This window comes from Microcaecilia unicolor, chromosome 4 (genome assembly GCF_901765095.1).
Source record: "Microcaecilia unicolor chromosome 4, aMicUni1.1, whole genome shotgun sequence".
In the NCBI taxonomy this organism is placed as follows: domain Eukaryota; kingdom Metazoa; phylum Chordata; class Amphibia; order Gymnophiona; family Siphonopidae; genus Microcaecilia; species Microcaecilia unicolor.
The window spans coordinates 139,899,390-139,912,513 of record NC_044034.1 but is presented as its reverse complement, the minus strand read 5'-3'; the positions used below and the strand labels follow the sequence as shown (position 1 = coordinate 139,912,513).

Genomic DNA, 13,124 nt, shown 5'->3' with positions numbered 1-13,124 from the left:
ACTGCCTGCAGCAGGATACCCGACGCGACAGTCGGTTCGGGCAGTCAGTTCTTCAGAACCTGTTTGGGCTTTAGGATCCAACTCCACCCCCCGAGGGCCCTGTTTGTTCTGTTCCAGGCTACACTCTCAGTTAGTTGGTAAATTTTTTTAGGTCAATTTCTGTTATGTCCTCGCCGTTGCGAGGCCCAATTGACCGTGGTTGTTGTTTTGAGTGAGCCTGGGGGCTAGGGATACCCCATCAGTGAGAACAAGCAGCCTGCTTGTCCTCGGAGAAAGCGAATGCTACATACCTGTAGAAGGTATTCTCCGAGGACAGCAGGCTGATTGTTCTCACAAACCCGCCCGCCTCCCCTTTGGAGTTGTGTCTTCCCTTAAGAGTATTGTCTTGCTACATACTGTACTGGCCGGCTCGAGCCGGTTTCGGGCGGGAAGACGGCCGCGCATGCGCGGTGCGCGCGAGGGCTAGCAAAGGACTTTGCTAGTGAAGATTCCGATTGGAGGGGCTGCCGTGGACGTCACCCCATCAGTGAGAACAATCAGCCTGCTGTCCTCGGAGAATACCTTCTACAGGTATGTAGCATTCGCTGAATGCACATGACACACAACTACAGGCCATTCCTCGTGTTCACAAGTGTATCCTCCATCTTAAAAGGGAGATTGTTCAGGTCTTCTATTGTTCAAGAAGAAGGCATCAAGGCGTCAGGCCCTATCTCCTTTTTAGAAAAGTGGCCTCCACAGTTCTTTCAAATAAATTCTCACCCAAACTAGAGCTAGATGATGCACACTGGACACCTTCCTTCGTTCCTGTTGGCTCAAAATACCCTCGTCCATTTGTCACTAAAGCACTCTGTTATCAGCACACCAGTGGGATACAAATGTAACAAACAAATCATGGTACTTCAGGCGGCTAAAGCTAAGGCACAGCTAAAGTTTGAGGGCCATACTATAATTATAGTGCTGGATTTCCACAAATGCACACTACAACTTAGAAAGCGTTTTTTTGTCCCTCCATCCAGTACTGCGTAATGCTGGTATAAAGTATGGCTTGTTCTTTTCGGTGACATTAAGAATAATATTGAAATCTTTTGAAGACCCAGCGCGTAAGAATGATCATCAGGATTTTCCATCATGTTCATTTCATGTTGATTTAAACAGCTGCTTTGCAGCTGTTTAAATCAACATGAAATGAACTATATGGAAAATCCTGATGATCATTCTTGCGCTTCTAAATTATTTCTATCTGCTGTTACTTAAACCTCAAAATTATTTTGACCTTTTTACAATGCCTTTATTGACAGAATGTTATAATGTCAGTTTTCCAAGTTCCTAATATCATTGAAATGCTTTCTTTGATAATTCACCTACAACTTGGCTAAAGTCTGATATTACCGTATTTTTCAGACTATAAGACACACTTTTTTCCTCCCAAATTTGGGAGGAAAATGTTGGTGCGTCTTATAGTCCGAATGTAGCAACCCCCCCATTACAGGCACCTCCCTCCCTCCGTTACAGGCACACCCCCCTCTCTCCCTCCGTCGGAATTTTAAAACTCCTCACCTCGTCGGTGTGACTCGCGGTAGCTCAAGGGCGGGACCAGAGAGCTGAGAGAGAGAAGGCTGAGTGAAGATCGCCGAGCAACATGCACGCTGAAGCGCTGCTGCTGCTACCGCGAGTCACACCGACGAGGTGAGGAGTTTTAAAATTCCGACGGAGGGAGAGAGGAGGGTGTGCCTGTAACGGAGGGAGGGTGCCTGGAACAGGGAGGGGGGCCTGTAACTATTTTTTGGACTATAAGATGCACTTTTTTTTTTTCCTCCAAATTTGGGAGGAAAACCTAGATGCGACTTATGGTCTGGTGCGTCTTATAGTCCGAAAAATATGGTAAGTATAAAATGTCCTGTACTATTTGAAAAAGTATCTCTAATTATACTATGATCTACTATAATAAAACGCACCCTCAACGTTCTGAGGACACTGACATCACTGAAGTCACTCAGACACCGGTTCGTGGTTTCATGGTGGTGAAAACATCTTCATGCCCCGCCCTCGCGTCACACGTGATGACGTCGAGGGCGGAACACGAAAACAAGGCTAATTAACGCACGGGGACCTACTCCTCCCCTTCCAAAAAATCACAGCTGCCCATGACGTCCACATCAACCCGGCCCCTTTCGCCACATAGCCCTGCCCCTTAGAAGTTACTGCCCTGCCCACGGTACCACACTCACCCTCAGCAATGTCCCTCCCCCCCCTGTCACCTCCCCTTCCCTTACTCGTGTCTCCCTGGTGGTCTAGAGGTACCTGTTCGGTCGGGGCAGGAAAGAAAGAGCCCCCTCTTTCCTGCCCGTAGTGGTGGTGGTAGCTTCCTTGCTGCATCGTGTGGGAGTCCGGCTCTCGGCGTTTCAAAATGGCCGCCGAGAGTTCAAGCTGCATCGCGAGACTTCAACTCTCTGCGGCCATTTTGAAATGCCAAGAGCCAGACTCCCACACGATGCAGCAAGGAAGCAACAACCACCGCTACGGCCAGGAAACAGGGGGCTCTTTCTTTGCTGCCCCCACCGAACAGGTACCTCTAGACCACCAGGGAGACGCGTAAGGGGAGGGGAAGGGAGTCCCCTGCCCGCTAGCGCCCGTTTCATCGCCGCCAGAAACGGGCCATTTTTACTAGTTGGTTATATTTAGATGCTCTTCATAACCTCACTACATGATTTAAATTATTTTTTAGTTAATTCCGCTTATTGAAAATACTTTCTGCTTTATTGTAATACATACAGGCTTATTATGAAATGATTAAAGTTTTCTCTCTCTCTCTCTCTCTCTCTCTCTCTCTCTCTCTCTCTCTCTCTTTTCTCTCTCTCTCTCTCTCTCTATATATATATATATACACAGTGGGGGAAATAAGTATTTGATCCCTTGCTGATTTTGTAAGTTTGCCCACTGACAAAGACATGAGCAGCCCATAATTGAAGGGTAGGTTATTGGTAACAGTGAGAGATAGCACATCACAAATTAAATCCGGAAAATCACATTGTGGAAAGTATATGAATTTATTTGCATTCTGCAGAGGGAAATAAGTATTTGATCCCTCTGGCAAACAAGACCTAATACTTGGTGGCAAAACCCTTGTTGGCAAGCACAGCGGTCAGACGTCTTCTGTAGTTGATGATGAGGTTTGCACACATGTCAGGAGGAATTTTGGTCCACTCCTCTTTGCAGATCATCTCTAAATCATTAAGAGTTCTGGGCTGTCACTTGGCAACTCGCAGCTTCAGCTCCCTCCATAAGTTTTCAATGGGATTAAGGTCTGGTGACTGGCTAGGCCACTCCATGACCCCAATGTGCTTCTTCCTGAGCCACTCCTTTGTTGCCTTGGCTGTATGTTTTGGGTCATTGTCGTGCTGGAAGACCCAGCCACGACCCATTTTTAAGGCCCTGGCGGAGGGAAGGAGGTTGTCACTCAGAATTGTACGGTACATGGCCCCATCCATTCTCCCATTGATGCGGTGAAGTAGTCCTGTGCCCTTAGCAGAGAAACACCCCCAAAACATAACATTTCCACCTCCATGCTTGACAATGGGGACGGTGTTCTTTGGGTCATAGGCAGCATTTCTCTTCCTCCAAACACGGCGAGTTGAGTTCATGCCAAAGAGCTCAATTTTTGTCTCATCTGACCACAGCACCTTCTCCCAATCACTCTCGGCATCATCCAGGTGTTCACTGGCAAACTTCAGACGGGCCGTCACATGTGCCTTCCGGAGCAGGGGGACCTTGCGGGCACTGCAGGATTGCAATCCGTTATGTCGTAATGTGTTACCAATGGTTTTCGTGGTGACAGTGGTCCCAGCTGCCTTGAGATCATTGACAAGTTCCCCCCTTGTAGTTGTAGGCTGATTTCTAACCTTCCTCATGATCAAGGATACCCCACGAGGTGAGATTTTGCGTGGAGCCCCAGATCTTTGTCGATTGACAGTCATTTTGTACTTCTTCCATTTTCTTACTATGGCACCAACAGTTGTCTCCTTCTCGCCCAGCGTCTTACTGATGGTTTTGTAGCCCATTCCAGCCTTGTGCAGGTGTATGATCTTGTCCCTGACATCCTTAGACAGCTCCTTGCTCTTGGCCATTTTGTAGAGGTTAGAGTCTGACTGATTCACTGAGTCTGTGGACAGGTGTCTTTCATACAGGTGACCATTGCCGACAGCTGTCTGTCATGCAGGTAACGAGTTGATTTGGAGCATCTACCTGGTCTGTAGGGGCCAGATCTCTTACTGGTTGGTGGGGGATCAAATACTTATTTCCCTCTGCAGAATGCAAATAAATTCATATACTTTCCACAATGTGATTTTCCGGATTTAATTTGTGATGTGCTATCTCTCACTGTTACCAATAACCTACCCTTCAATTATGGGCTGCTCATGTCTTTGTCAGTGGGCAAACTTACAAAATCAGCAAGGGATCAAATACTTATTTCCCCCACTGTATATATATATATATATATATATATATATATATATATATATATAGTGTTTAATGGATTTTAATCCTGCTATTTATATTCATTATTGTATATTTGAGACTATAGTCTCTATTTCATTTGTCTCTTTCAGATTCACCATTAATTACTCGTATGTAATTTCAACAACATGTTTTCGTATGACTAGTTAAATTGAGCTATTTATGCAGTATCACTCATTTTCCTTTGAATCTTTATTACTTATTGATCGGTAGACTTCCTGATATATTCCAGCTAATTCTATATTTATATTAGCTCAGGCTCCTTTATAGTGTTATAACTTCTTGGTCCTGTGTTGTATCTAGCTTGGTATAGCCTTGTAACTTAGGGGCCCTTTTACTGGAAAGGTAGGACATAGTCATCTTACCACGTATCTGGATTCTGCAGTCTGGTTTTAGGAAACAACACAGCATGGACACTCTCCTAATAGCCAATGCATGAAACCATTAGGACTTCAGTTGATCAGCGTTCGTCTGTAATTCTAGTTTCACTTGATTTATCTTCAGCCTTTGATCTCATTGATCATAACCTCCTTCTCCGTCTGCAGTCAATTGGTATCTTGGGCACTGTTCTGTTATGGTTTCAAAGCTATCTAATCGCACTTGTCAAATTGCTTGCAAGAACGTCCGCTCACCTATGTCTATAGTTGTTTCTGGAGTACCAGAGGGCTCCATTTTAGCACCCACTTCCAGTGTTTTCTTGTCTCCACTTCTCGGTGTGAGTCAAGCCAATAATTGTCTCCCATTTTGTTACACAGATGATACTCAGATTCTCTACCATATCTCCTCCCCCCCCCCCCCCCCCCCCGCTCTGATCTTACTATCTTAAACTATTGTCTTCAAAAAGTCTCTGCATGGCTTTCTGAACGCCTTTTATTCCTAAATACCAAGAAATGTGAATCTTTACTCTTTCCTAGTCCTTATTTAGCTACCCCTTGGAATCCTTCCGCCTACACTTTGGCCCTTCCTACTGTAAACAATCAGAGTTTACCTTTTAGGGAAACTGTTTAAATTCTAAGTGTTCATATCAACTATCACCTTGACTTTAAGGGTCAAATCAATGCTGTTATCAAAGCCTCTTTTTTTCACTTCACAGAATCCGTTCCATCCACTCATTTTTCTCACTCCTGGCTATTCTCTGGTTATCACCCATCTTGACTACTGTAACTCCCTTTATGCTGGTCTTCCTCTTTCTTCCATTAAATGGCTTCAACTTATCCAGTCGGCATCGATCCACACTATTTGACGATATCACACCATTGCTCCATTCAAAACATTGGCTACCTCTTTCTGCTCGAGTCTAGTATAAATTGTCTTTTGGTTTTCAAGTCACATCTTCCCTCTGCACCAGAATGTCTAGCTCATCTTTTATACCTTATGCATCCTCAAAGTACTTCTGTTCCTCTGCATCTGGTTCGTTCTGCTTGCTCCCTCCCTCTGTTGTCTGCTTTGATGTCACTCATTCTACAGCTATCAGTTATGCTGGACCCAGGCTTTGGAATACACTTCCCACTCCCCTCTATTCTGAGCCCATCTCTTTTCTACAGTTCACGGTTCAAATTAATATTAATGTATGTATTATTTCAACTTTTTTTTTTAAACTTTGTAATGGCAGTAATTGCAGTTGTTTTATTGTAAACTGCATGGATGCTATTTTGGCCCTTTGCGGTATATCAAGTTCATGTAAGTAAACTACCAACACAGGTGCCGACGGTAGCTCCACCCCTAGCATACACCATTTCCGGTGCTATTGGAAATATTTAAAAGAATATTTCCATAGAGAGTTAATTGGTAATCTGGCAGCGTTGCGTGCTGTCTGGTTAGTGCAGGAACCCTTACTGCCACCTCAGTGAGTGGCGGTATGTGCTCCCTCCGAAATGGCCGCACAGCAAATGCGAACTTATCGCATAGCCATTTCATTTTTTGGCATTTTTACCCGCTGTGGTAAAAGGGAGGGGCACTGGTGCGCCTTTTAAATAAGCTTAGTAAAAGGGCCCCTTAAAGTTCTCACAGTTTGCTCATGCATAAAGGAGATGAATGTTCAAATTTCAGGCTAAGCTTATGTTTCAGAATTTAATGTCTACATTATGATGCCCGTTGTGACCCTTTTTGTTTTCTCTACACTACAGTGTCTCAACAATCTTTAAATATTATTTCCCTTAACATTAAGAGCTTAAATAACATATTAAAGAGACAAAAATGTTAGTGTTAAATTACTAAATTCTCACCAGATATAATCTTTCTGCAAGACACACACTTACATTGTAATCACGCACATCTTCTCAAACACAAGCACTACACTCTTGCAGCTGCTTCTCCTGCCGCTAACAAAAAAAAAATGGCACTGCCATTTTCTATAAAACTTCTTTCTATAGATTGATTCTACTGTGACAGACACAGACGGGAGATGGATATGTCTGCTCAACACACTGTTCAGCTCCCCTCTCCTTTTCTGAAACATTTATGCTCCCAATAATGGTAATCCAATCTTCTTTACTGAAATTATGAATACTCTTCTCCGATTTCCCGGAACACCTATAGCTACTGGAGATGATTTTTACCTCGCATTACATACAGTCCTAGACAGGAGATCCCATTGTCCAGTCCCAAAATCCAAAAGTAGACAAACACTTCTCAATCTCATTTGTGCTCTCAATTTATCAGATGTCTGGAGACTTTTTCACAATTCCATAGTTGATTCCACATTTTATTCCATACCCACATCATACCCATTCACGAATTGGTTTCTTCCTAATTTCTAACTCCCTCTTTCAATTAGTCTCCAACTCCAACCAAGAAGAGAGGTAACAATTCTAGTGCTAGTCCTTAGTGCAGCACGTGATCTGGTGCAAGAGGTAATGGTGCTGGGGCCACTTGATAACATTGATCATAACATGATCAGATTTGATACAATATCTGGAGTAAGTGCACACAGGAAATCCAATGTAGTAGCATTTAACTTTCAAAAAGGAGGAACAGCTGCAAAGATAAAAAAATTTCATTATACTACCTACTGTGTTCTCAGATTATGCACCTATCCAACTTCAGTTAATCCTGACAAGTTCCAAAACCCAGAGCACAATGGAGATTTGATCCAAAATTCATTAATGAGACTTAATTTATAGAAATGGTTAAAAAGGGTGTACTTGAGTATAAACTGAGAGAGAGAAATCCACCTAAGTGGATGAACACAAACTCCCACGTAAAAATAAAAGCACAAAAAAGTGGGAAATGGACCAATGACTCCAGAGAAACGGGAAATAAAATACCAAAGAACCACTTTATTCAATGACTCGACACAACTGAAACTGTGTTTCGGCCAAAAGGCCTGCTTCAGGAGTCTAAAAACAACAAATATTTAAAAACATCAATTCAAATAAAACAAAGATAAATATTATAACATAAAATGAAATAAACACATTAATTAAAAAAATAATAATAGTATAGTCATTTCAACAAAATCAATGACACTTCATTATCCTCCTGGTGAAATGCTCTTAAAGCTTTCCTCACAGGGTCTATTAGCTATACACCTCTTGGTATAAACAACAAAAAAGAAAATTAAATACATTTGAATCTGAAATCAGATCCTTAGAGCTACTGTTTGTCAAATCACCTAATATTAAATTATACCTAAAACTTAACAAACTCTGCAATGAATATAATTCCATATTCAGTAAATTAGCCCATCATTGAATAGTCAACATAGGAGCTAGATACTATTCCCATCTAAATATAGCAGGACGTGTACTGGCAAATTTACCGTGAAGGAGGCTTAAATCCAAAGTATCTTCCCTTAAAGATCCCTCCTGTAACACCCCTGTAGTAAAAGATGTTAACATCCTAAAACAATTTCAAGAATTCTGTAAACATTTGTATGCTTCAGAATCTTCTGCTTCTACTCAAGACATCAAAAGCTTCTTATCACCACTCCCACACTCAACAATTATTGAAACCCAGGCCAAACATTTGGAGTCCCCAGTTACAATTTCTGAAATTAAAGCTGCAATAAAAGCATTACCAATTAATAAGGCACCCAGGCTAGATTGCTTTAGTATTGAATACTATTAATGTTTCTCGAAAGAACTATCCCACTGTTACAAGCTTAATTCACTAAAATGATAAATAACACAAAAAGCTGAAGGTACTTTTCCTCTTGCCCAAATTATTGTTCTGCGTAAACCGGGAAGAGACCTTACCTCTGTTGCAAAATACAGCCCAATCTCTTTGATAAATCTAGACAGCAAAATTTATGCTCAAATCCTGTCTTCTGGGCTAGTCAAAGTACTTCCTAATATACATCCAGACCAAAATGGTTTCATGTCAAAAAGAGCTTCAACAGACATTGCTCGCTTATTCTGTAATATTTTGTCTATTCAAGAAAAATGTCCTGCTCGCCTAGTAGCTTTAGTTTTGAATGTGGAGAAAGTTTTCGACAGAGTAGAGTGGTTATATCTATTTGAAACGCTCTATTGGTTTGACTTTAGTCCACTATTTGTAAATATGATTAGAGTCTTATATTTAAATCCTTCCATTATGATTTATGTTAATGACCAACTCTCTGCTCCTTTCTCCGTATTCAAGGACATAAGACAGGGTTGTCCTATTCCCCTCTTTCTAATCTTACAATTGAACCATTAGCAATAGCCTTTAGATCAAACGCCAACATAAACAGATTCAAATTGAAAGACACCGAAATTAAACTATCTCTCTATGCTGATAATCTCATGTTATATACCACCATCCCATCTATTGACCATGTGCTGTCAACCATAGATTCATTCTGTCACATCTCTGGAAACAAAATTAACTGGGATAAGACAGAAATGCTTACCCATTCATGACATCAATATTCGGGAATTATCTAAATTCCCTTTTAAAATTCAACACTCCGATGTGAAATATTTAGGTATATTATTCTTCCATTCGATCTGTGAAACTATTGATAAAAACATAGACATTCTACTTCAATCAGTAAAATCAACTATATCATTTTGGTCTCCCCTTTTCATTAGTTGGTAGGGCAGGCTTGAGGCAGTCAAGATGACACTAGTTCCTAGAGTTAATTACCTCTTAAGCATTCTCCTGTTCTCATTTCCACCCTACTTTTTCAAACAGACAAACTTCTAACAGACTTTCTTTGGAAACAAAAAGCTCCCCACATATCTGTCAAAATACTAAAACTCCCAAAATAACTAGGAGGTGTAAACTTTCCTGATTTCATTCAATATCACTCAGCCTTCATTCTAAATCAAGGTAGTCCATGGTTTGACACATCCCTCTCTTTTTCTACACCTACATGGCTGAAATTGGAAGTAGCTCTATCCCCAAATATTCCTGTTTAGTATACTGACACATATGACTCCCACCTTTTTGAAGGTTCCTTCAGTTATAAAGGCTGCCTCATTTCAGACCTTATATGGAATTTTAGTAAAGGTATCTAATGGGTTGTATAACTGTTATATGGAATAATTAAAAAATACTAATGAGGAGTGGCCTAGTGGTTAGGGTGGTGGGCTTTGGTCCTGGGGAACTGAGTTTGATTCCCACTTCAGGCACAGGCAGCTCCTTGTGACGCTGGGCAAGTCACTTAACCCTCCATTGCCCCATGTAAGCCGCATTGAGCCTGCCATGAGTGGGAAAGCGTGGGGTACAAATGTAACAAAAAAAAAATTGGCTGCTCTGGAAATCCCGCAAATTCCACTTTCTACAATTGAACATTCTCTGAAATAGCTCCTCAAAACCATGATAAGGAGCACACACTGGAAGCTTTTATCATAAAGATTCTCTGAAACTTCAGCCTGGGAACTCAAGGAAAAAGATTTGAATGCTCATCTTTCAGAACAACTTTGGCACTCTTTTTGGAGCTCTGGTCGTAGAGTTTTGATGTCTGCTTCAATCATCCAATCCTTGTACTTTGTATTTCACTGCTTACTATGGAAAACCAGGAAAACAAAAGCTAGTGGTTAATCTTCATCAGGCCTTTGTTGGTTATGCTCCAAAGCAATTGGAACACTCTCCCACATGCTGTTCGACTGTGGAAATCTCTGTATTTTCTGGTCCGACGTTTGCAGTAAAATTTCAGGTATCTTCCACTTGTCATTCGACCATTTTTTTGAAATACATGATTTGGAAGTTAATCGCCTCATCTGAAATATCTGATGACAAAGTTTTGTTTGACTTCCTAGTCTCTCTCACCATCAAACAATCGTTAACCACTGGAAGAATGAATCTTTCTTCTTTTCAAATGTAAAAACTCAAACAGTTAAAATGGAAATCCTTAGATAACTACTTAATCCAATTTATAACTCGCAAAGGTCAGCACCAAAATAACTTGAGATTCTTCTCTTTCTGACCCTAGATATTAAATATTTGAGGTCATTCTTTTCCTGTTGTATTTGGTTGTACTGTTTTCGCAACTGTTACATATTTGTAATTCATTTGCTTCCTGAATTTCACTCATTTTTATATTCTTGTATTCTCTGAAATCTTATAATATATTTTTCAAAAAGAAAAGGAAGTCTTCCGGCAGTGGTGCAGCAAAGTTGAAAAAGGGAGTCTGGTGCTAGTAGTGGATAAGGACACAAAGAGTGATTTCTCCCCAAGAATGAAGTAATGAGGAAAGGTATAACGAGAAAAAAGAGAAGTAATCAGGGCTCCAGAGTGATTATGTTTGTACCTGAGCAGTAGAATCTTGATCTGTATTGGAAAGAAGATGGGGAGCCAGTATAATACTTAAGGAGAAGGGGTTAAAAGGTTGTATGTAGCAGCATTGAAGGAAAATAAGTTGTGCATCTCCATTTCAAATAGATGGCAGTGAAGAAAGAGAAAATTCTGCAGGGGACCTGCAAAGAATAGATTGCAGCTAGAGACCAGCCAAATTTCGGTTTCAGCCAAAAAAGCAAATGCATTTTTAGATGAAGTTGAAATGGTTGCCCCTCGCCCTTCCACTAACAGAAAACCCGGCTGAGCTGCCCACCAACTCCGCCCACTCCAGGCCTACCTTTGAAGCCCTGGTGCTCTAGTAGCCTCTTCAGGGCAGGGGCGATCCCAAGTCGCTCTTCTTCTCACCTGCTCCTCAGTCATAAAGGTAACCATTTTGAGATTGAAACCAGTATAGGCAGGAGCAACTAGGAATTGCTCCTGCCCATACTGGTTTCAATCTCAAAATGGCTGCCGAGACCTCCCACAGCTGTATCAGCAGCCATCTTTACCACAGAGCCAGTGGGGGGCAGGAGCGATGCAGGATCGCTCCTCCCCCAAATAGGCCACTAGACCTCCAGGGCTTTGAAGGTAGACAGGTATGAGGGAAGGGCAGAGTTGGTGGGCAGCCTGTGGATGGGCTATGGAGGTGGTAAAAATGTACAGACTCCTGCTTAAAAATAAAAACAGCATTACAATATATGGTAAGTTTATCATTTTATACTTATTTGTTGATCTTTGTTCTAACTTCAAATATATTTTGTGGTTTGTTAATGCTAATTTTGTACATAAAGAAACATTCTGTGTTTCTGTAATCACATTTCCCTTATGTTTACTATACATAGTAGGTTTTGGAGTCGGACAGTAGGATAATTAAAGTAGTTTTAGTCAACGCTTTAGTGTACCGACTACACATACCTGGATGAAATGCTTTTGCAATGCTTTGGATGTGCATATAGAAGTTGAGAGAGGCGTCAAAAGATGATCCTTTGGTCTTATTCTGAGAAAACTAGAAGGATGAGTGTCATCCACAGGAATAGAAAAGGGAGTAGAGGGAAGATGGACTTCTATCATGTTAAAGGTGACATGGGACAAACAGGTGAAGATGTCAGGCAGGAAGCCTGAGATTTGGAACTGGATTCTTGACTTAAATTTCTGGTGTAGAAAGGTAGATTTGGACATAAAGAGGTCATTAGATACTTTGACAAGGCCAGTTTTTGTGGAATATAGAAGGAAAAATTTCTTAGTAGGTTGTAATAAATGCTTTTCAATTGTTTCCTGTGTCTTCAAGTACATATGCAGATTAATCTGATGTGTATTCATTCTGGTAAAACTTGATTGGCTGCATGTACCTCCAGGATAGGACTGAGAAGCATTTCTTTAAGGATTAGCAAAAAAGTTGCTGCACATGCGCTTTTAAGTGTTATTTCTGGTAATCTTGCAAAACCCACATCAAACTGTAAAGACCTTTGTAGTTTGATATGCCTTTTGCTAGGCTACCAGAGGCTGCTCAAGGAAAGAATAATCATGGTATGCACAAGAATAACCAAATCAAACCGGAACACCACTGTAGTTCTGAAGCTTGTACTTTCAAACTTTCCTGACAGTTCACTTATGATTATATATCTGCAATATCAGTACTGCTCAGGGGTAGAGAAAGCTTCAGAAAAGTAGGGTAGCTATACAGTATTGTTCTTGCTCGCTGCTTTTCAGTCATTGACTTAAAATTCTCCCCTTGTTTAATAGGTCCTGTCAGGAACATGCAGCTTCAAAAACTCACAATGTTCATAAATTGTTGAGCAAATCCAGCAATCTCTTACGGGCTGTTTCTTTCCTCCACTGTTTCAGCTTTCATTCTAGGCAGTACCGACAGTTCCTGACTACCTGTTAATTTTTCCATTGTAAACTTA

General features: G+C 41.2%; 1 protein-coding gene across 9 annotated transcripts in view; it reads left to right on the top strand.

The window, feature by feature from the left end:
• Positions 1 to 13,124, top strand: part of LOC115468724 (glutamine and serine-rich protein 1-like) — a 240,834-nt gene that overhangs the window by 16,301 nt on the left and 211,409 nt on the right. The gene's annotated exons all lie outside the window — the stretch shown is intronic.